Genomic DNA, 25,692 nt, shown 5'->3' on the forward strand with positions numbered 1-25,692 from the left:
ACAAATAATTTCACACCCAAACATAATGCTTTTTTTTTTGTTGACGGCAATAAAATAAAATTAAAATTAAATCCCTGTTGTCAATTTATTTTAAATTTCTATACAACCCCAAAACATATACATTTCATAGTCAACACTGCCAGATTCTCGGAAGAAACAAGAGCATCTTTCTTGTACCCTCATGGTACTGTACTGTAAATTAAAATGTACAACACATGCATTCTACAAATGCTGTAGAACTAAGGTGAATCCTGTACACAGACATAAAGCACCTTTTGATCTAAAGAGGTTATTTTTTTACTGTATACATTGTATGTGACAGGTGGTAGCAGAGAAGACAGTGCTTGTTTGTCTTTTGTTACGAGCCATTACAAAACTTTAATGCAGTCTCCTTGTGGGTTCCACTACAGCCTCTCAAGTTACCTCCATAGCATTTTAATTACATTCATATGGAGTTATATTAAAAAAGCAACTCTTTGTGAACCCACAGGAGAAAAGATACTTGGATAGACTGCACATACCGTAGGGGTGCAATACTATCTACAGAAGTAGCATAGAGTTTAACATTAATCACAAGGCCGTTTACATAACACATCATACCCCCAAAAAATGGCAAATGTTTCTGATGAAATAGATATTTGTTGTAATAGATACTGGTTGATAATAGCTGAGCATTGCAATACGTGGACAAAACACTGAAGACTAAAATAACGGATAGTTAAAAGATTAATTAGACTGTAATAAACTACAAAACACCTGCAACATGTCACAAGCAACAGGTTCAGCCCACTTCAAAGAATTTTTTTTTTGGAAGAAACAACATAGGTAAAAGAAGATATAGAAAGTTTTGAAGTGTTGCTTGCTAGTTTTATATTAATACAATTAAAAATAAAACAAATTAATCTGACACAAAGGAATGCATGATCAAAATGACGAGATCCAAGATACTAAAGATAATTATTTTAATGAACCTCAAATGTTCATCTAAAAGTATTAACGTTGGCTAAGACTGTTTGCGAAGCCTAGTTATTTCGAGAGAAGGTTTTCTGCATGAGCCTATGATAGATTTTGATTGTTTTCAGTGCTTCTACATTTTAATTAACAAACAACCAAGAACCAGTGTGAACAGCACAGTTATTAATATTTATTTACGTCGGTAGACTACCAGAAGTCTAAGCTTAAAATCTGTTGAAAAAGTGTGCCCTGCAGAGACAAAAATGTAAAGCTATAAAATTATTTTACCCTCTAGTCTCCAATAACCACTTATGTGCCTGTGTTTGGTTTTTAATAGGGCCAGCAAAAAGGTTCCAGGTCATTCTGATGATTCACAATTGTTTTTGCATTCGGTTCGGGAGTGATGAAAGCAGGCAGGATACATCTCATGCCTCACTTAAGAGATTTACAATCTTTACACCCATGGTTGTAAAAAAGGTTTGGTTTACTGCAGCTTTACTCCTACTTACTTATTAAAGAGTCAATTAACCGACCTCACAACTGCCTCACATCCATTGATCTTTCCTTTTTGGTTGGTGTCAAGGTTGAATGTGGTCAGGTCATCTAGTGCACTTTGAGTGTTTTTTTTTTTTTTTTTTTTTTTTTTTTTTTTTTAAATCCACAAACATATCAAAGCAATTACAAATAGTTTACATCCACAGGTGGTAGCCAAAACCGCAGAATGAATACTGTGTCACTGACAGTTTCCTCCAAAACCATTATCAAAATACAGCAATCCGTTTGTAAAAATGGATTGTACTCAGTTAAATGAACCATCTATCCTTATTTTAAAGACAGAGTGCACAGGGAATAAAAAACAATTTTTTTGTATCTTTTAGTATAAGGCAAAGTGAAGTATTAGCAGGACACCATAAATATGCAATGTAAACTGATTACAGTAAATGTGTATGTTTTTTTTTTTTTTTTTTAAAGGTGAAGTAAAACAGAATAAAATAAGTTACTCACACACAAGAGCAGTTCCCAGACAACACAAATAGACCGATCACAGTGATGAAAGGCTAGGTAGCGACTGAGCAGTAATATCTGGTGTGAACAGTCTTGCAAAAATGACAGAGAAGGGAGTTTGGATAAAAAGGAAGCTGGAATTCCAGTCTTTCTGGACAGCTTGGTTTTGAACCTCCTTTGTGCTTTACACAACTGCTTGTTATCAGTGTCTGTGGGACGGGTGACTTGAAGCTTTCCAGGAGGGTTCTGAACTCCCTCAGATAACTGCAACATTTTAAAGACGCCTTGGCTTGCTTGTTTACACAATTCCTGGTTTCCTGGCAGACACCCCTAAATCGTGGTCATGGATGGATGTTTCCCACTATGAATGGCTGTGGGTCATAGTAGTTAAGTGTTTGGAGGGGGGAGGGGGGGAAGGTGCTGGGAGTTAATTTAAAAAAAAAAATAAAAATAGAAAAAAAAGTAAAATATTAAACACAGTGCTCTTAATAAACCTGCTCTGGGAAGTCAAACTGATTGCATTCAAAGCAACTGAATTTAAAACATCCTAAGGAAAATTGTATTTCTTTTATTATGATGTACCCTTTTGAAATTTTTTAAACTTAAAAAGCTGACCAACAAAATAGCCTTCAATATATTTGTTTTTCTATTTTTATATAATACTTTTTAAATATACTGCCTACACTTTTTCTCTCATATCTTTAATGACATAAATGTATAAACTCAATCATAAACACTGAGGTAAAGTCTGTTGGACAATTAGGTTCTCTTGACTTCATTTTTATATTTTTAACCTGTAAATGATGACCTCTATAACAATTTAATCTGTGAAACTTCCATATATATATATATATATATATATATAATATATATATATATATATATATAGTGTAATTTAAACCATACAGTGCCTTGCAAAAGTATTCAGACCCCTGACCAATTCTCTCATATTACTGAATTACAAATGGTACATTGAAATTTTGTTCTGTTTGATATTTTATTTTAAAACACTTAAACTCAAAATCACTTATTGTAAGGTGACATTGGTTTTATGTTGGGAAATATTTTTAAGAAAAATAAAAAACTGAAATATCTTGCTTGCATAAGTATTCAATCCCCACACATTAATATTTGGTAGAGCCACCTTTTGCTGCAATAACAGTGTCGGAGTGATTTTGGCCCATTCTTCTTGGCAGATTCATTCCAGGTTGTTCAGGTTGGTTGGATGATGCTTGTGGACCACAATTTTCAAATAGTGCCACAGATTCTCAATGGGATTGAGATCAGGACTTTGACTGGGCCACTGTAGGACATTCACCTTTTTGTTCTTGAGCCACTCCAATGTTGCTTTGGCCTTGTGGTTGGGATCATTGTCCTGCTGAAAGGTGAATTTCCTCCCAAGCTTCAGTTTTTTAGCGAACTGAAGCAGATTCTCTTGTAGTATTTTACTGTATTTTGCACCATCCATTCTTCCTTCAATTGTAACAAGATGCCCATTCCCTGCTGATGAGACGCATCCCTACAGCATGATGCTGCCACCACCATACTTCACTGTAGGGATGGTGTGTCTTGAGGCATGGGCAGTGTTAGGTTTGCGCCACACATAGCGCTTTGAGTTTTGGCCAAAAAGCTCTCTCTTGGTCTCATCTGACCACAAAACCTTTTCCCACATCGCAGCTGGGTCACTCCCATGCTTTCTGGCAAACTCCAGACGTGCTTTCAGATGGTACTTTTTGAGTAACAGCTTCTTTCTTGCCACCCTCCCATACAGGCCAGTGTTATGCAGAGCTCTTGATATGGTTTATTGGTGCACCATTACTCCACTCCCAGCCATTGAACTCTGTAGCTCTTTCAAAGTGATTGTTGGCCTTTCTGTGGCTTCTCTCACAAGTCTCCTTCTTGTTTGAGTGCTGAGTTTTGAGGGACGGCCTTTTCCTGGTAGTGCCTAGGTGGTGTGATGCAGCTTCCACTTCCTGATTATTGATCCAACTGTGCTCACTGGGATATCCAAACACTTGAATATTATTTTGTACCCTTTCCCTAATCTATGCATTTGTATTACTTTATCTCTAACTTCTGTAGAATGCTCTTTGGTCTTCATTTTCCTTCAGATTCACAGCCTTACCAATGATCCTTCAACAGTGGGGTTTTTATCCAGAAAATGTGACAGCAACTTTAATGGTTCACAAGTGCAGGCCAATGGTAAGGTAATTGTGTCGTCGTTAGAGCAATTTCTTTCATCGGTGCAAACTGGGAGCTTCCCAAACATAAAACCAATATCACCTTACAATAATTGATTCTGAGTTTCAGTGTTTAAAAATAAAATATCAAACAGAATAACATTTCAATGTACCATTTGTAATTCGGTAATATGAGAGAATTGGTCAGGGGTCTGAATACTTTTGCAAGCCACTGTATATATATATGTAACCCAAGGCAAATCAACAGTATAACACAGTAAACCTATAATAATGAAAATTCCTGGTGTTTTTTCATTCTTGTGGTGTTTCCCTTGTCATTATCAGTTTGCACAGTCTCATTGCTTGAAAAGCCATTGTTTACTTATTCCAAGCTTCTTTTTTTGGCATATACCCCTATCCTCTTCAACAACACCCTCTCTTCCTGTAGTCTACAAGGATGAGTTGCTCTTTGATTTGGGAGGCCTGCTAGTTGTCAGTACTTGTGTTGTCTGTCTCATTATCAATTTGTGTTCTGGTTCCAGGAGAGCCTTGGCCAAAACTAAACAAGTATATATGATGGTACTGTTGCATCCATCTTTCTATTTAATCCAAATTGGAGTTGTAGTTTAAATAGGAATAACTGCCTGCTGTATCTAACCCTTTGTAGTTTAGTTAATATACAGTGGATCCTGTTTTATTATGGTATGAAGCTCAGTATACAAGACAAAAAAGGGAACATGTTTTGCAGAGCAGCCTGGAGTTTTCATGCTTCGAGGAACATTTTGCTAACATAAAAGATCGTTTTAGTATGCGACTCTTTGATTATGTGATGCATGCATGATGGATGCATGATGGCAACCCCCACATGTTATTTAAATGTAAGCAGGCAGCACCACCACACAGCAATATTCTTGTGTATTCTGGGAAAATAGGTAAAACCCCCATATGGTCGGGACAGTCCTGATTTCCTAGCAAATGTCCTGCATCCCGATGCATAGAAAGAAAGTCCCAATATTTATCCCTGAATATTCTTCACAGCTATAGGATGTTCGTTCTCACACCCGGTTCTGGTTCTGGCTGCACTGGCTGTTCTGCATCATCTGTAAGGTTCTTCAATAACTTTCAAATCCTTCAGGACTGATATACTAACAGGATGTCACGTTTAGCTTGGTAGTGACGTCAGACCAGAAAGTAAAGACACTCATACTGCGGCATGAAGCGCTGGTGCGCTTATTTATTGTAAAATAAAATGTTTTAACACAAAACAAACACCTAATAAAACAAAAGGTACGATTGCCAAAACAAAGAGGTAAAATAAAGCAACAGGTATTGTGTTGGTGTAAAGCCAACATGAATAGCAATTGTTTATATTCTTCACTCATGTCTCTCTCCTGTTCTTTCTCCTTGAACACCCAACCCAGACTTTGGGATTCCTGCCTCTTTTATACAGCTGTGCCTGAGCTTGACTGCTTGTTAGTCATTCAGTCAGACTCAGGCACATTCTACATATGAAGTGATTTGGCAGGGAAGGCAATTAACCCTTTTCCTGCTTACCTAAAACAACAGTGCACAACAAACACTTAAATCATAATTCAGTAATACATAATACAAACACATAATGCACACAGGAGAGGGGTGACCCCATCACACAGTGGTTAGCAGCTTCCATTTTTATGAAAAAGGGTTGTCCCTCACATGAATGAATAATTTGTTATGCAGTCGGCATCCCTGCTTTGTATTCGTCAATACAGTAAAAGCCTTCTGTTACACATACATCATACAGGAACCGCAAGAGGTGAGAAAGGCCGGTGGGGGTGTAGCATACTGAAGCATTTGATTTGATTTACTTTAAACGTATATTATAAACAACTGGAGGAAAAGGGCAATAGGACTGTTTCTCTGTTGCAAAACTTACGAGAATGATGTTGTAAATGAGGCCTACTACCACCCCCACCACCCATAACATTCTTATGTTTAGCTTATTAAAAACTGTATCCTGTTACAGTGTTATTTCTCCTAGTCAGCTACTTTCAAATGAAAAGCATTAGAGTATTGTGCAGAATCTGTTTTCATTATGCAGTGCCACTCATTGCTAGCTTTCTCGCTCTCATGTCCCTATTCAGTTCAGTACAATAGGAATCAAAACTAGCCAGGCAAAAAAAAAGAATCTGTAATGGAATTGACCATGCTGGTGTTTTTGAATTTTATTTTTTTTATCAAAAACAAAGTACCTCGCTATTCCTCCTGGAAGCCAGCTTGCTCCTTCCTTTGGGTGCGATGACAGTTATTTTTTAGTCCAAACACATGGCTGTGTCATAATGAAAGTCAATGGTTGGGAGATTCCACTTGGAATCAATAGATTGAGTAACTCATCATCAACAAACAAATTAAAATGCTTTATTCAGTCTTTTCAAAAGCAACTTGTCATTGCAAGAGTATCTGGAGGCACAGTGATTGGTTTATTAAATCTTTCCAGAACCACCATCATATCATTGAATTATTTGTTATTCTGATTTCCACGAGTGCACACTGTGGCAGGGTGCCCCGCCCCTGTGCACATTTTGTGTTTCATGTTGTCTGTTATATGTATTATTGTAGTATTGTAGTGCTGCATGGAGTGTGGGTTATAGATCACAAGTGATGTAAGCTGTATAATTGTATTTAGGCACGGGGATTTCACAATTACTTCACGTGCAGTTTAAAATGTGTATAGTATGTGAGCACGGGATTGCACAAATTAGTTCACGTGCCAAGATTCAAGTGAATGGTTAATTAGTAATTGAATCTCGGCACAGGAAAGAGAGAGAGAGAGAGAAACTTTAATAATAATAACAATTGCTACTTGTGCTAAACCACCTCTGCTCGGTACTAATTTGGGACAGTGTTTTGTTTGTCTTTATTTTGGCCAACACGCCATTTTGTTTTGTCAAAGTGTTTTTGTTTTTCTGCTTAAACCTTTTATTTTATAATAAACCAGCACAATTCACTCACCAGTCCTGTCTGTGTCCTGTCTGCTTCCTGGCCTGACGTCACCCCACACATCATCTTTTCCACAGCACCTCATTGCTACAAAATGCCATGTAAACAAATGGCAAAATGCTCCACTGTTTCTCTTGCTACAAATAGTTGGAAATTGTTCAAACTCTTGAAAAAAAACCTGAATCAGGCACAAGTTGCCAAACAATTTGGTGTTTTCTGGTGAGTTGCTTCACCATTCTGTTAAATAATCTGCATGTCTTGAATATTGTATACATTTTTAACGTGTGTAGGGGTGCTGTGTTAATTTAGTTTGACAGTTTATTAACGTTAGTTTGGCTGTTAGTTTGTCTGTTATTTTATTATTATTATTATTATATTATTATTATTATTATTATTATTATTATTATTATTATTATTATTATTATTATTATTATTATAACATACACTTGCCTATGGCTTTTCTTTTACTTATTCAGTTCATTTCATAAGTTGATGCACGTGCGTCATGACAAGCAAAACATGTGCATTTATTTATTGATTGATTTATATTGTGTCTGGTGGTTAACTCCATCTTGGAGAACAATTGGGCTAGAAGAACATTTCACTTGCTTCCTGAAGGGGGGTCTCTTAGCCAGAGATTACTGTACTGTGCATATGCAATGGTCAGCATTCCTGATATTTCTCGCAAAATCCACCCCAAGTATTGAGCAATCTTGCTTGACTTCTGAGGTTTAAAGGGATCAGAGCTGATACACTGTATGGCTGCAGTGAAAACTATTTCAGGAAATTCTTCCTGTCACATTGATGTCTGAGATGTATAGCACCACCAAAATGGTTGACAAACGTCATGAAAACCCTGCTTCTCAATGTTTATGTTTTGCTCTTTTGTAAATTCCACCCACAGTGACTAGAATTTCTTTGAATGTCTACATGGTCTAACTTTGCTATATAAACACAGTATTAATCCTTCCAAGCACCAGGTCCAGCTTTTGGTCAGCCTAGTTGTTTGGAGGGATTCACCAGTGTTTACAAACACTGATAGAAAGATGACTGCTTTGAAAAATAAGGTAGGGATTTAAATATGAAAATACACTGTAGCCCTGGTAGCAATAACTTTTTCAACCACCCTCACAGATGTCTATCTTAATCATTCTGCTCTGTGAAGGGGTCTCACTCACGGCCATCTGTTTCACAACATTACATTCATCTTAGTCTGTAATGGAAACTTTAAAACATAAACTTTACAGGAGATGATTGATGTGATTATCCTGAGATTGAGAGGTTGTTTTAGACATTGCAGAGAGTCAGGGGTAGCTATGTGTGGCCCCTTTTTTATCTTGTTGGGAAGATGAAATCTTGTGAGGCAGGTCTAAAATGCAAAAGGACAAGATAACTGCAAAGGCTTAACCGAGGATTATTTTCCAAAAATCTACTTAAGACAATACTGAAAATAATAATAACTGTTATAGTATAAAACACATAAAAAATCTTACAAAGTATTTTTTTTTTATATAAATACAGTATGTGCAAATGGAATTGACGGCAGTTCTAAGACTGCCAGCACTCATAGTCATAAACTCCTTCGCTACAACAGATTTTAGATTTTCCTTCCAAATCTACATCACAATGTTTATGTGATTTTGTATCTCATTCCAGCAAGTTTAAGTGTAAATATACCGCAGGCCTTTTTTTTTTTCTTTACTTTTCTGTCGAAATGTCAGGCACCCTCTTGAAGCCTTATGTCTGGCTCAAGTTGGGAGTTAGGAAATAAAACAAGAGAGAGCAGTGGTTTACAGCAGCTAGATTTACTGAAGTGTAATGCTGAATAACTATCAATTAAGTTGAAAAATAGAGTAAAGTGTGTGTTTTTTTTTTTTTTAAACCAGTAAAACCAGTGTAGGCCACAGCAGGAATTTCTAACTGTCTGAAGCATACCGTTTCATTTACATGTGCTTGTTTTGATTGATACAGCTCCTTTGGTATGACTTTAGTCTGGAAGACATGATGTCAAGGAGATAAGAGGAGTAGGCATGTTGTTCCTGCATGGTCTCCTAGTCGTACAAGGACAGCCCAGATTAATCACAACATTAAAAAGAACACAGTACTGGTACCTTTCTATATATTAATGATCATGCTCTCAGGTTCTCCTCACTAAAGCTGACAATGAAAATATGAAGACTACAGGAAAACACCAAGTCCTGCATCCAAGGACTTTTTTTTTTACCTTATTTTGTTTACATAACTCCTACACATCATATCAGCCATAATGTTGACTCAGAAGTTATTTTATGATATAAAAATTAGGCTACTCTACATCTCTTGTAAAAACTTCTCTTCAGTTTCCCAACATTGATGTGATTGTTAAATGAAGAAGCTGACTATTTGAAAGCAGCCTTCTTTCAATGAAAGACATGTTCATATAAATAAAATACACAAATTCGTATTTGTATGTCCAGAGTATGAACAAAGATGATACCTCATTTTTCTTTCAATCAGTTAAGTTAAAGGACAGCTTCACCCCTCTCTTTTCTCAATAAACAAGTGCCAAGAACATTTGCCTGCAGAAAAAAAAAAAAAATAGCTGTCACTTATTAAAAATAATACAAATCTCAGTATTGGAAAAGCAGAAATGTATTCATTTAGAATAAATGCAAACCCCAGAAGAACATAGGAGAGCTTCAAATTATTTTCAAAGCTGTTTTTTAAATATCCTCTTGCATTCTTATGACATCTGCAGTCATTCTGAGTGGTTCTTATTGAGATTTGTACAATACTCCAGTCAATCAAGGGTTTTGAAACTGAGAACTAACACAAAACAAGGTGCACAGACCAAACCACCAGTACACAAAAATGATAAAAAACATTTCTTTGGTAAGAATTTATTTCAGTCGAACTTATATTTTTAGGAATTCGACGTTTAACTAGCTTTACCAATTAATATCGAAAAGTAGCAAGAGTAAATATAATTAGAAACAAAGAGCAGGAATTAGTAGTGACCAGGAGATATAGTATGGGAAGACGCTAGGTCAAGCAATACCTGGAAAGCAGTTATAATGAAGGAAGGCTTATTGACGAATGATGCAACTACAAGCAATGATAATGAGGAAAGGATTGTTATAGGTTAGGTATAAAATATTTTTCAAACATTTTGAAAAGAGCTTTGAAACAGACTTGAACGTATAAGTATAAAAAGTTGTTATATTGTCAGGATGTTGTCAGGATGTTAACAATGAAAAGAACTTTATTTAAACAGTTGTAGCAACACGAGGGGGCGTGTAATGCTTTTCTGAACCCCACTACTTACACTTTAAGGCCATTTTTCAAATACATAGGAGGCTGTGTGGTCAAGGAGTTAAAGAAACAGCCTTGTAATCTGCAGGTACCCAGTTCAAAACCCAGCTCAGCCACTGACTCATTGTGTGACCCTGAGCAAGTAACTTCACCTCCTTGTGTTCTGTCTTTTGGGTGAGATGTTCTTGTAAGTGACTGAAGTATTTGAAAGTATCAGTAAATGAAGTATTATTATTACATCCATCATTCCAATTGGTTTATTAATCGCATCCCATAAGATATAATAAACAGGAACAAAACCTCCCCTTTTCTGTTGAAATGGTTCAGGTACTCACCATGGTAATCAATTAATTCATGCTTTTTGGTGTTCAGAAGGAGGACAAAACTAGTACACAGTCAGTTTGATATTATTTGTTCTATTGTGAAAGAATTTCAAAAGTAATTTTTTTGCTCAGGAATTTTAATTAATTAATTGTTTTAGTTGAATATTCATGCATTAAACCTTTCAGGTGTTTTGTTTTTGTCAGTGACTCTATAGACGAATGCAACATTTAAAAAAAAAAAAACACCCCTTTCGTGCCCCTCAGACTCCCAGGCAGCAAATGTATTTTGATCTTCTCAAATCCGCAGCCAGAGTGCTGAGAGTAATTACATGGAAGAGAGTTACACAGACCGTATCAAAGAGCTTTACCTGAGTGACGGACCTGCTCTAGCTGAGATGTTCTAATTATACTGTGCAGCGAGTTTCAGTGCTCGGAGGAGAAGGAGGATTAAGAAGTGTGTGTAATAAAGTCAAACAGTGATCTTATCAAGCCAAGGAGGGGATTATGAAGATGTAAACCCATACCTGGTAACACCATCCCTTCCTGTTGACAAGGTGTGTTATTCAGATTTATGTAGGAAAAACAGTTTTGTGGTTACAGGACTATACATACCACCAGAAAAGTTTCTGTCTGGGATTTGTTTCTGTTCTGCTGGAGCGATACAATGAAAATCTTGTAAACTATTCCTTTTAAACCACTCGCAATTTTTTTGTTTTACTGCTAACCAAGGTTTAAAATCACTGTTCTTACCTCATATTTGCACTATGTGATTCTTTACTTGTATTTTATACTACAAATTGGGAATACCATGCTATAAGCTACAAAGTTGCAGCTTATTCCTCATATCTAATCATTTCATGTGTTGTGGTTAAAATTCACTCTAGCTGCAATCAGACCATGAGACCTACAGCAAAGGTATAAATATGAAGCAATTCATTTTAAGCACTGGTAATTCTTTAAGAATCATACAGTCATAAAAAAGTAATCACTGTCAACTCCTGACATCAGTTCATAATTAAAACAGGTGTATAGTGTGGTGAATAATATGGCCTTCCTCTTCTCATTCATTTATACAATGCAGCAGGGGGCAAAGGGCAAGCATTCATTCTTTCCCAGTAACACATTAAATAAAACTCCCTTGTGTTGTTGTAAAATGAGCTACTAAAGTTGCATTACTTTGGCGGTTCAAATGTGAAGAGGATTAAACTTGTTGAATTGAATTTCCTCAAACTCTTGAAGAGATTTACAATGAATCCTTTCCCACAAGCTTTCACCACAACCTCACAATAACAACACCTGACACGTTGCTTGCATGCATCTTCTGGTAAAAGATCAATGAAACATCTGTTTGTGTGAATGAAGTATTAAAGAATATATATATATATATATATATATATATATGTGTGTGTATATATATATATATATATATATATATATATATATATATATATATATATATATATATATATATATATGGTCCTATCTATAGATATCAAAAGAAACAGCTTTCTTTTCATCATGGAAAAACATCATTACAATAAGCTATCCGAAACACAAATAAGCAGAACAATTAGCAGACCCCAGCGTTACTAACAAAAAGAAGATTACATGTAGGTATCGTTTGGCAAAAGGTCAACCTATAGAATTAACACATTTTGTTTCATATAGTCGAATGAAACCTGCTGAATAACACAGTGTAACAATTTTTTTTTTTTTTTTTTGGTTCCTGGGTAGTAAGTGTTATTTCCTAATTGCTTATGCCTCAAAAATATAGAAAATGGCTATTATTCCCCACAAACTTTGCTTTTGTGACCAGGACAGTGATATTTTGAAATGTACCTATTTTCCAGAACATTCCAGATAGATTCAGTGCTGAGTAAACTTGGAGTAACTTCTAGAACTTTCTAGAACTTTCCAGTAATATCAATAGTAGTATAAATACAGGGGCCTTAAGCCCACCAGTTCAGTTTAGTTCCAGCTGCCTAAATGGATACATATCTGCATTTTACTGAGATGGCATCAAGATGCTGCAATGGTGGCATTCCTGATGGGTCTCCAAGGTGGTTTTACCAAGTTTCCCTGCTATCTTTGCCTTTGGGACAGCAGGGACACCAAGGCGCACTACCACAGGCAGGACTGGCCACAGCGGACCGAGTTCTCTGTGGGGAGGAACAACGTCAAGTGGGAGCCACTGGTGGACCTCCGAAAGGTGCAGATGCCACCACTGCACATCAAATTGGGCCATATGAAACAATTTGTCAGAGCTCTAGATAAGGAGTCAGCAGCCTTCAAGTACCTTCAAGACTTTTTCCCTAAGCTGTCTGAGGCAAAGGTCAAAGCCGGTGTCTTCGTCGGACCACAGATAAAGAAGATCCTGGAGTGCAATGAATTCCCCAAGAAGCTCACTAGTAAGGAGAAAGCGGCTTGGAACAGCTTTGTCGCAGTGGTTCGGGGCTTCCTGGGCAATCACAAGGCCGAAAACTATGTGGAGCTGGTTGAGACTCTGGTGAGGAACTACGGCACAATGGGCTTTAGGACGTCCCTCAAAGATAAATTCAAGGAGAACATGGGAGCGTACTCGGAGGAACAAGGCGAGCGCTTCCACCAGGATATACTGGACTTTGAACGTCGTTACCAAGGACAGTATAACGAGAACATGATGGGAGACTACATTTGGGGGCTGATTCATGAAAGTGATTTACAGTATAATCGTAAATCTCGAAAAACTACTCACTTCTAAATCTTTTGTAGTCATTTTTGTGTTACTTTAGTATAAATACATGTTAATTTGGATTCATATGTTGTTTTTTTCTGACTTTATGTGAATGAAAAGACACAAATTTGCTCGTTTTCTCATTGGAAATAGGTAAATTTCAAAATATCACTGTCCTGGTCACAAAAGCAAAGTTCGTGGGGAATAATAGCCATTTTCTATACTTTTGAGGCATAAGCAATTAGGAAATAACACTTACTACCCAGGAACAAAAAATGTGTTACATAGTGTAACATTATATGTTAATGTTACGTTAACATTATAATTATTTACTGCTTTGTAGTTTTCCATATACTTAACGAAAACTGACAAATTAAAAATGTGACATTTTTTTGAAAATCTAACCTGAAATACTGTACCAGTATTCTGGCTTCCAGTAGACTTTTATAATATCATTTGGTAGTTTCTCTGATTACATGATGTTAAATAAAAAATCTAAATTATGCTCATATGGTTTTTATTTTATATTTTGTCTCAATCCTAAAATTCTAGGTGATGCAAAACTTTTGGCCATAGCTGTAAATGTGTCCAATAAATACAACTTGGAAACACTAAAACTACTATATTTATAATTTATTAAAACCTAAATAGTCATTGCTCCAAATTATCCCAGTAGTTTGTCTTATGTAGTACAAATCACAACCGAGATGACTAAAATACCACAGCAAGGACATATTTTTCCACTATTCAGTGGGTGGAGAGTAGATGTTCTGAAATTAGCAAGGCATTCCAAGGCAGCAGATGTGTAGAGACACACAGTCTAACCTCGCTCAGCAAGTGACTTTCTAATTTATTTACCAAGAGATTAAGCAACTGAAAACATCTCAACATGATATATAAGATGCCACGGAAAACAGCAGATGGGACCAGAGATTAGAGTCTACATAACAGGCAATCAGCATAGATTAGGGAATAATGGCTTTCAAACCCCAAAAATTACATTGACAAACCCTTCCAAACAGCTACATTAAATAGGCAAATGATCTCTCTATGGTGTATATAATTTTGTCTTTCTATGTGACACTTATGTAAAAGGTGGTGACTGCTATCAAAAAATATAACACCATGTCTCATCTTCTGGTGTCATTATCAGCAACAGGGGAGCAGTAACAAGCATGCTACAACCTGTTTCATTCTTCAAGCCAAAACTCTTCACTTTTCAAACTTTTAATCCGATTTTTTTGTTTTGTTTCTAAACTAGTGTTCACTACACAATCTTTTCTATGATGGCCTGTCATAAACCTTTGGTGCATACATAATAAAAGATGTGCCTGTATCTGGGAGCACTCAGTGAGTGATGGGTGTTGAATAGTACAAAGTGATATAAGAAAAGGTTTGAGGTTTTGTCAGTAAAAAACTCCATAAAATTTGCAGTGGTCTGACTCATGAGTGGACTTTTAATGGTAATTTTGACAGCAAAGCTTTTATATCTACAGTCCTGGACTATATGTGTATTGAAAAAATATTTGTCTTATTAAGGTCAGAAATACATGCTGTACTCTTGGCCTACGCATTACAAAACAAAACTGAATTCTAGATGTTTGCTGATAGAATTTATGAGGGTTTCATGCAGTAAAAAACAAGGCATGCTGGAATGAAAACCTATTGGCTATAACTCAAAGGGACTTGAGGAGGAATAAATGACCCCTCTGTATGTGTGGCAACTTATTTATTCGTCAAAGTTTTTTTCGTTTGTTTGTTTTGGTATTTTTTTTTTTTTTGTGACAAAATGTAGCACATGGAAAATGGCATTTGTATTTCCTTTTCCAGAATGCAAAGTCTACTTAGGACAGTGGCACATGATAAAATAACACCGTGTGACAATTTTTTTTTTTGTTTTTTGTTCCTGGGTAGTAAGTGTTATTTCCTAATTGCTTATGCCTCAAAAGTATAGAAAATGGCTATTATTCCCCACAAACTTCGCTTTTGTGACCAGGACGGAGATATTTCAAAATATCACTATTTCCAATGGGAAAACATGCAAATGTGTGTCTTTTAGTTCACATAAAGTCAGAAAAAAACAACATATGAATCCAAATTAACATGTATTTATACTAAAGTAATACAAAAATGACTACAAAAGATTTAGAAGTGAGTAGTTTTTCGAGATTTACGATTCTACTGTAAAAACAGTATAATCGTAAATCTCGAAAAACTACTCACTACATAGTAGTGTTACATAGAGTAATCGTAATAAAAAAATAAATAATACCGATAATATAAACACAAACACCCGCCTAATGTCTTCTAGAAGGATAACCTACAGTTTGAATTGGAACATTAAAAGGATGGTCAGTGGAACTGCAGGGAACTTTAAACCCCATAAGATACAAAACCACAGATATCTTCCAAACTAAACAAGTAACACAATGGCTAAATCCTGTCAAACGTTTAATCTTTCCCAGCTGGGCTAGGAACTGCAAATTGTCCAGTTGTTATTTCAAACTCCATAGCCCTAAATCCATGTAAGCCGGGTGACTAATGAATGTGTGACACTAAAACACTATAAGCATTTTGGCAAATGATGTGATCTTGAGAGTAGAGCAATTAACTATGTAAAACAAACTCCAATTATTGTATTATCCTGCCTAAACATATAAAGTTCATCCAGTTCAGCTGTTCCTAAGGCTGTACATGTTTCCAAAACAAGTAAGTAAATAAATATTGTTGTTTTTTACTGTGGGACTACAATGCCTTTTTTGGTGAGAATAACCCTTACAAAAGTGTATATCAAAAACATGGCATAGTGTAATAAAGTATCGTGAAAGGATTGTAAATAAAGCACAGGGCATTGTGAAGCTCAAAGAGGTATGCTAAAGCATATTAAAAAATAAAACAAAAAGCCAACAAAAAAGACATCGCAGACCATGTGGTAAAACTTTTGTAAATGTATAGTATGTAACTTTGGGAAAAGCATAGGAAAACTGCAAACTGTAATTTTAACCAGCACATCTGACCCTCTGATAATAAGAGGTTATCCTACAACATGTATAAATCTGTACACAAATGCAACACGGTTTAAAATTTCGATCCATCTTTAGGGCAGTTTAGTGACTTTGAGATTGTCTATCTAAAATACGGTAAATAATTACCTTGTAACAGATATTGGTTATGGAGAGTATCTCATGTATGCTGTTTTTAAAAAACTGATCATTCTAAAAGGTAGAACCTTAAAAATAAGATTTTATCATTGCTTTTGAAAGGTCATCCATAACCTTAAACACTGATGAATCTTAGGACTGCATTAAAAATAATCTTTTGACATTCTTGGTCAGTGTGTTCATTGTGGTTGTGTTATAACGATACTTGATCTTGATGGATGCTGGATTAGAAGCACTGGACACCAAAGCAGCCTTGCTCAGTAAGCATTCTTCAGGCTGCTTTGTTGGTAACATCATCTTGAAGGACAGGTTCAGTCTTCATGACCATCAAAACCATAGCTGTCCTTTGAGATTGTCTGCCAAACATGCTAAGTGGTGTGGTGATCCAGTGGTCAAGTTAAAACCGGATTAGAATCATAATCCATTTTTTTTTGGTCTGTTTATCTGAACATTGCCTTTAGGAATGTTGAACTGACAGAATCCCACTTGCTGCCACTGTGAAAAGAAATCTGTTTATGAACCGATAGTGACCGAGGCCAGAGCTTTGTACCAACAGCAGCTGCCTCTAACTGCTTACATTTAATGAAATCAAGAGAAGGATTGTTTTTTTTTTTACATTTTTATTTGAATGATATTGTAATAAATCATCACCTAGTGATGGATCAGTTAATAATACTGACATCATCTTAAGACACTTCCCTGCTCAGGGCAGAGCTTGTGTTTCAGTGGAATGGTAATGCATTCATCTTGGAACCCTATAGTCTCCAGTTCATGTCTTGCCTTTCCATTCAATTCAATGGACTGAGATGACAATTTATTACCATATTATAAAATGAAAAAAAAAACTCAATATAAACAATGTTTTAATAAAAAAAATCTAACAAAAACCAGCTGATTAAAGGAGGACAGATTAAGAAATCAAGAAACAACATGCTTTATAACTTCCTAATACCGTAATCGGATTTAGTTTTTTTTTTTTTCAAATAAAGTATAAAGAATAATTGCTTTTGAATTGCTTTGCTCATCAAATTTGGATGGAATGAACTGGCACGGGTTCAGACATGATCTAAGCATGCCAGTATCTAATCCCTAGGGAAGCAACAGAGATATTTCTGACATTTTAAGCCTGACAATGGGTTGGAAATCCAAATCTTACCCTATCAGATTGGATTATCTAAACAGCACTGATCTGCCATCAATTTGCAAGGGGGAATAGAATATTTTAGAAAGTATAAAACCAGCAAGAAACTACATATAACAATAACTGAGTAATTTACAGGCTAGTTTTATAATGTTACAATAGTGTTTTATTTTTCTTTGAAAAAATGGTATCACTTCAGATACTGTAGGGTTCTAAAGGTTTTTTTTTTTTTCACTTTGTTGATGTGTGTGACAGTGTCAGTTCCAAACCCGTTATTGTATGAACCATAAACAAAGAAAGAGAGTTAATAAATCTGCGAATTAGTACTGCCTTCAGTCAGTGATGTTTCAAGTCACCTAACACAGGAGATATACAGTATAAATATTTTTAGGGATGGTGCAGTATGCATTCATCAATGACTGGCATTCCTAACTCATTGGTGCCATTTGCAGCAGAAATGTATGTGTCGAGAAGGACTTGCAAACTTGCAAACAGATACAAGAATGTTGCAAGCAATTGCCAAAACTTTTAACCAGGAAGAGACTATCAAGATGCAATTCACAGAGCAGAGCAAACGATTGGCCTAAAGTAGGTGGCTGTTATCTGGGTTAATTTAACATGACAGCACTGCTTTGACTGTGTCTAAAGAGACATGGACACTGGAGTAACAGTCTCTTAATAAATATCTATATAAGCAAATGCAGTTGCACTAAACAGTAAGATCTGTCTTTCAGTTAAATGACATGTATCTACAAGACAAAATTATTGATAGTTTTATTTAGACTTGCAATATGCGTTGACTGTCCCATTTGATAATGGCTTTGACAGCCCACACAATGTATATCTCCCAAAATATTATGCAAGTGGAAACAGTGATGTCTTGTTAAGCATTGAAGGTTTCTGTGACTCAGGTCACTCTGGCCTGCCTGCTGCTTGTCACTGAAATGATCATTCTGCTTTCCCATTATTGTTGCTGATTAGTTGCACACAACACGTTTTTATAGGTCTAGTGGATCGCATAATATGTCCACATAAATTGACATACATTGCAGGCTTGGGCATTTTCAAATTTGGTCAGTAGTTTCTAGTTAATGCATTTTTTTCCAAGGGATTTGAAGTACAGAGTCAATGTTGTACTTAATCTGGCTTCTTGTTTCACCTTTGTGATTCAGAAAACTTGGCTTGTACTTTTCTTCCTTATTGGAGAGAAGACCAGAGTTGGATGGTCTGTGAAACACGGCATCAGAGCTAAATCTCCAGAAAGGGACCTAAAGGATTCCCAGCTGTGCATCAGGCTGTAGTAAAAGAAAATCCAGTATTTTTCCTACAAGACCAAGATTGTATACCCCAGTGGTGTAGGCTGTGGTGGTTATGGCAATTATAGTTTTTTAGCTTGCTTTGAAGCACCACAGTAATAATTATTAAAATAACAAGCATGATGTGTATGATCACAAAAAGGATTTGGCTTCATGTGTTTGGTCCCCTGAACATGATTTTTGCTGAAGATTATTAGTAGCTGGAGGAAATATCAGAGAATTAATCTTATAATCGGTGACAATAATGTAAGTAAAATACTTTGTAGTTATGTTTGTAGTTGTAATTGCTATTACTCAGTTTTCTCCAACAGAATCTGATGAAGAATGATATGCAACGTACACATTGCTGCTTCCAAACAGGATGTAATATGTTTAATATGTAATATGAAAAAACATATTGATTTTAGATCAAGGAATATGAATAATATATGGGGTATTGACAATGTCTTTACAGTTGAACATATAGTGGGATTTGTATTTTACTCTTTTTTAATACTGTTTTCCGAGCTGTAATACTGGTGAATTGGGGTTGGGTCAAAGGAGAGGCATGGGGATATTCCACCCCAAACTAGGGGTAGACCTGATTTTATCTCTGTGGTGCTGGGCTCCAACCCAGAGCCCACCAACTCTGAATGTTCCAAACCAGCGCCTTGCTGGGTGGGCCCTTCCACAGTGAATATCCTGAAGGTGGTGTTAGGTAATACAGTGGTGAAATTCACCCATGTAAAAGGATTTTGCACACCCAAGCAAAATGAAAGAAAGTTAATCAGATTTTTGTTATTTTCTTTCAAATGAAGCCATTTTAGAAGATATTTTGTATATTTAATTTCGATATATATATATAAACTACAAATTATTATTGGTGCATCATAATTAATTGTTACCGGTAACCTGATGAAACCCATGCACGGCCATTGACTGAACACTGCATTGCCAGTAATGGCAACACGTTTGATTTTGGCTCTAAGTTACTGCTGAAGATGTGTATTGATTCATATGAATGGTATGTAAAAATATGACAAATAAGACATTTGTAGCACTGTGGTACTATTTTACAAATCATTGTAGCATTGCTTTGCACTACAATTGTCTCCAGCTAAGAGAACACCCCTCAGGAGGCAAGCAAAGTGTTCTTATAGCCGAAGTGTTCTCTAAAACGGAGTTTACCACCAGACACGGTATTATGAATCAATCAATAAACAAATACATATGTATTACTTGTCATGACGCACGTGCATCAACATATGAAATTAACTGAATAAGTAAAAGCAAAACAGTAAAGCAAGTGTATGTTAATAAACTATAACAACAAAGTAACAGACAAACTAATGTTAATAAAACTAAAGCAAAACAACACGGTCAAAAAGCTTAAATCGCTATATACCATGACATTTTCTGGTGTGTTTCGGGCTGTCACAATGACAGAGGTAAAAATAATGGCCATTATTTGGGTTAAATTAACTTTAACAAACTGTCAAACTAAATTAACACAGCACCCCCACACACATAACAAAATGCAGCAGCAATATAAAAGACAAGCACAATATTTAATTGGAAACATCAAATTGCTCAGCAACTTGTGTCTGATACAGGTTTTTTTTTTTTAAGAGTTTGAAAAATGTTCAAGTTTGTGTAGCAAGAGAAACAGCTCTGCATTTTGCTGTTTGTTTACACGCCATTTTGTAGCAATGAGGTGCACTTGTGGAAATCAGAATACAAAACAATTCAATGATATGACAGCAGTTCTGGAAAGACTTAATAAAACAATCAGTGTCCCTCAAGACACTCTCACGATGACAAGTCGCTTTTTTACAAAACAGTACATTGTGAAGTATATTGCCAAGAAGGTGTTCTTTTAAGCGAAATCCGTTTCACCACAAGGGTGTTCCCTTAGACGAAGTGTTCTCTTTGGAGGTGTTCTTATACGCAGAGATTGCTGTATCATCAAAATGATTGTATTGCCATTACAGTGCAACTGCATTGCCACTAGTGATATGAGACTACTACTGAAACCTTACTGAAATTATGGAAGTCTATTCAAGTAATCTAAATACAGCTGCAATACAAATATTAAAAAATCATTAACTTTTAGTGTTTTTGAAGCAATTGTATAAATTAATTAAAATAACTTCTACATAAACTTGAACAACAATGCAGTGATTTATGACCAATGTTACATTAAGTACAAATGCTGTTAAATGGCAATTCAGATATAAGTGCATTCTTTAAATATCTGTCATTATTACTCATATAGCATTTCTACAAAGCCCATAAACCATGCAAAGCTGCATTAACACCATGGTCATACAGAACATAGTTTAATTAAAACCAAACTGAGTAGTAGGTCTGCAATGAAACTAAATATGTTTTACAGGGAACTCTTATTTATAGCAACAACCTTCTTAAACATGTAAAAACATATGAGACACTGCACCTTTCAACAGGCAATTTATCCAGTATTAAAATGCATGCAATCATATTGCACCTCAAAAAGAGTTGGATGTATCACAACACTAAACGGCAGCAAACAGACAAAGAATTTACTTTATAAGCATTAAGTAGTTTTCTATCCCTTACCCACAATAACCTCCCAAACTAAGATCCATCTCTCTAGACAGTTTGTACCATCCAGTATCACAGATGACCAATTTGAAATTACCATAGAATAAACCACAGCAGTAATCCACTAGACTTTCTTCCACTATAAAAAGACCAACTTTACTGTATCATATAATATAATACATGACACAACACATACATGTGGTGTATTCTCCTACAATTACCTTATTAATCAATAGTAAAGCATTTCGTCATTTTTAAAAAATATATAAATATAAATATATATATAATATATATATATATATATATATATATATATATATATATATATATATTCACTGGATATTCTACTGCATATAATTACCTCAAATTGAGATATAGTTAGTCAAAAACATATTCAGTGCACCAGATAGGATAATGATAGATTTTCTTACCATTAAACCACACTAGTAGGCAACCTATACCACCATTTATCTATGCAATACCTTCATTATTTACAGACTCTTACCTGGTCACTGCACAGCTGCCACACGAAAAACATAAATAAGCTCTCACTCTGCTTTTGAGGAGAAGAAAAAGAGTAAAGCTTAAGGTGCAGCCTCCCTTTCTCCAAACCTGGCTTGTTATGAGAAAGCCTTGCCCTCACTCAGAGACCAAAATAACGCACTGGGGCTTCCCACCCTGAGCAGAAAAGAACTAAGAGTATAAAGAAGTAAAGATAAACAGCAAGGCCCCAGATCAAAGGCCCCTCCTTCCTTTCTTTGAGCGCTCTGGGTTGTGACAACACCTTCACCACTTCATAATTAGAGGCACACGGGTGGTGACTTTTATCTGATTAAACTAGAGTTAGGTTATGGATACAGGAGGTGGAATGGGAGACAGCATAACCGAGTCAACTTTTAGAGTGGGTGTGCATGTATGGTCTCTGGCTTAAAATAATATTCATTTTTCATCCCACACCGTTTGGTGGGAAACTTTGTTTAATTTTATAAATGAGACAACCCTACTTTGCAAAGTTATTATCTACTCACCAAAGACATTATCCAGTTGAACACGGCCACTGTTAGCGTCATAGTTTTTCTACAGAAACGTTCCATATGACTACCCCCCCCCCCCCCCAAGACTATCTATATGGCATTATGTCTTCCACTTTTTGACCCTCCAGACACATAATATAATCACATATAAGATGGTCAAAGTTTTCTTCACAAACTAATAAAATACTTTTTTCAAATATCATTCTTTTCTAATCTAACCCAGATCCAGAATGTCAGCGATGGTTGCCATGTGATGTAGTTGCTCATGCTCAGAGTCTCAAAGCAACGGCAGCATTCATTCATTATTGATTGATAGTTCATCGTTGTCCAGTGATTATATTGACAACACAGAATTGCGTTCTATTATTTCTATTATATAATATTATTGATGTTGCAACAATCAGTGCATTTGTGTTTTTGTACTGTAATTCCCGTACTGTAATACCCGCTGTAATTGTGCTCCCCCGCTCTGTATTTCTGTGTCAGCCTGCGTGTGGGTCTGTGTCTCCCTTGTGATTGGTCCTGTTTCTCTGTGTCAGCCTGTTTGTGCATGTTCTGTGTCTTCACTGTGATTGGTTGTTATCTGTCTGTCCCCACTGGCTGTTGTTTGTCTGTGCCCATTGGTCCTAGTATGCGGCCGAGGACCAATGGGATGTGTGTAAGCGCTGCTCCCCAATTTGCATACGGAGGTGGAGCTATGGGTATAAGAAGGGGCTGTGCCCGTCATTAGTTGTTGTTGGTTTCCATTTTGAGTAAATGTTCCTGTATCCTGTGTTGTATCTTGTGAAGCTAACAGAGCTGTGGACTCTGTGTGGGTGCTGATCGAGCATCTAAATAAAGAAAAGATTTGGAATAAGAACAAGTATCTCTCTGTTTTCCGCCTCTTGCGTGAAACGCTACATTGGTGTCAGAGCAGGATAGAGCTGAAGCCGGTCACGTAGAACATAAACTGATAGGAGTTGGAGATGGGTGACTGGATCTGTTGGATCCTCAACATCCTGGATCCAGTGGGATTGTGGATAGGAGGACCTCCTCGATGACTTCGAGGACCAGGGTTGGTGCTTTGACTGCGGGGAGTTCGGGGACACGGGCAGACTGCTGCCCCTTAAAAGAGGTAGAAGAGCTGTCTGCCATGAAAGAGGAGGAGGGCAGCCATTCCCAGAGGCAAGCAGGGAGCCGGTGCCATCGATAGCATCAGAGAGGGAGGTGCTGCCTGCCCGGGTGCTGGAGAGGAAGGTGCTGCCTGCCCAGGTGACTGAGGAAGGTGCTGCCCACCCGAGTGCCGGAGAGAGAGGTTCTGCAGCCGCTGACATGCCCTGCGTCACCACCAGTGTTACCACTGTTGGAGTGCTCTGCGCTACTGCCAGCATTGCCACTGCTGGAGTGCCTCATGCTACTGCCGTATTACCCTGTGCCATCACCAGCGTCGTCACTGTTGGAGTAGCCTTCACCACTGTCAAAGTGCCCCCAAGCCACCGCCAGTGTCACCACTGCTAGAGTGCCCCACACCACCACCACCAGAGTGCTCACTGCTAGAGTTCCCCACAGCACTGCCAGGGTGGTGTGCCCTGCATCGCTGCTAGCATTGCTACTGCCAGTGTTGCCCCTTAGGGGGTCCCCGCACTTCTCCTAGCATTGGCACTGCCAGCGTTGCCCCTGCTGGAGTGGCCCACGATGCTGTCAGCATTGCCGCTGACAGTATTGCCACTGAGGGAGTGTATCGCACCACTGCCAGCTTTGCCACTGCCTGCGTCCATGCTGGAGTCTCCTCAACAGAAGGAGGAGAGGAGACCACCTCCATCACAGCACCGTCCGCCAACCCACCCAAAATAATCCGGAGGGAGAAAACTGAACAAGAAGAGAGGGGGCTGGTGTTTTAGGGGAGAGGTGGCCGATTGCCACCAGGTGTTGCATTGCGCCCTGCAGACTTCCTGGGGACAAAAAGAGACTAAGAAGGGGGCAATGTAACGATCTGTGCATTTGTGTTTTTATACTGTAATTTCCAGCTACTCTAAAATGATTTTTAAAAATTATATTGTACCGCCATTTGTTTACATTCATACTTAACTGACAGTAGAGCAGTTTGGTTAGCGTTAAAGCGTATACCCACTTTTAAAATACAAACGTTCAGTGAAAATTACAACCCTAACCTTAAACATTTTATTACCATAAAATAATACTTAGTGGAACAACATTTGAGTTTGTTATAAACCAGTAGCATGCTTTAAAAATACTTGCATTACACAATTTGTATAATTTATTTTAAGACTAAGAACAATGTTGACAAAGCACAGCATGCTATCTCATTGTAAACTGGCCCAATTACTGCCTATTTTTTTTCTCATTCATGATGCTATTTGAGACATATAATGTTCAATGCTGACACAACTCCTCCCAGCATTTTTCTGAAATGACGCCACTAGATGAAATAAAACTAGCATGAAAATAAGCTGCATGAAGGCATGATTTAAGTATTATACATACGGAATTCAACAAAGACAAAGTAACGCTTTTCTTATAAACTCAGCAGGGTGTTCTGTGTTACTTATTTAAAGTCTAAAGTCTGTTTTAATGGCAGTCGAATTAACCAAGCAGCTGTACAGCCTTGTTGAGTTTATATATGGTAACAGGAAAGGAGAAACGTTTGGATGAAAGGGGGGTGTTTGTATGAAGATTAATACTGTATATTCTGGTTAATGCTCCTGCGATAGGTGTTGGTGTGGAAAGGAAGAGCTGGTAGAATGTGTTTCTTGGCTGGTGGTTTCTGCTGGGGATTCAGCTTCCAGGGCTGTTTATAACACGTGTGAGCGCCTCGCTGATGAGGCGTGTCAGATAACCTTTGAATAAAGAAATAATGCATAGCTGGGACTTGAAGTCATCCTCATTACTGCATAACCTGCAGTCAAAAGTCAGCAGAGAATGGACTGCTAGTGTATATTTGGGGTGAAAGAAGTTGAAGAGGAACATTTCACAAGTAAGATATGGCAGAAAGAGGACTGGAATTATGAAATTGTGTATGGTCAGATATGAAGT

At 37.0% G+C, this 25,692-nt stretch overlaps 1 protein-coding gene across 1 annotated transcript in view; it reads right to left on the reverse strand.

Annotated features, from left to right (window-relative positions):
* Positions 1-22,330, reverse strand: part of LOC121296502 (FRAS1-related extracellular matrix protein 1-like) — a 54,435-nt gene extending 32,105 nt beyond the window's left edge. Inside the window, exon 1 of the mRNA XM_041222131.1 lies at positions 22,131-22,330. The gene's annotated coding sequence lies outside the window, so the exon portion shown is untranslated. The remainder of the gene's footprint in view (positions 1-22,130) is intronic.
* Between the last annotated feature and the right edge of the window lie 3,362 nt (positions 22,331-25,692).

This window comes from Polyodon spathula, chromosome 2 (assembly GCF_017654505.1).
Source record: "Polyodon spathula isolate WHYD16114869_AA chromosome 2, ASM1765450v1, whole genome shotgun sequence".
NCBI lineage: Eukaryota > Metazoa > Chordata > Actinopteri > Acipenseriformes > Polyodontidae > Polyodon > Polyodon spathula.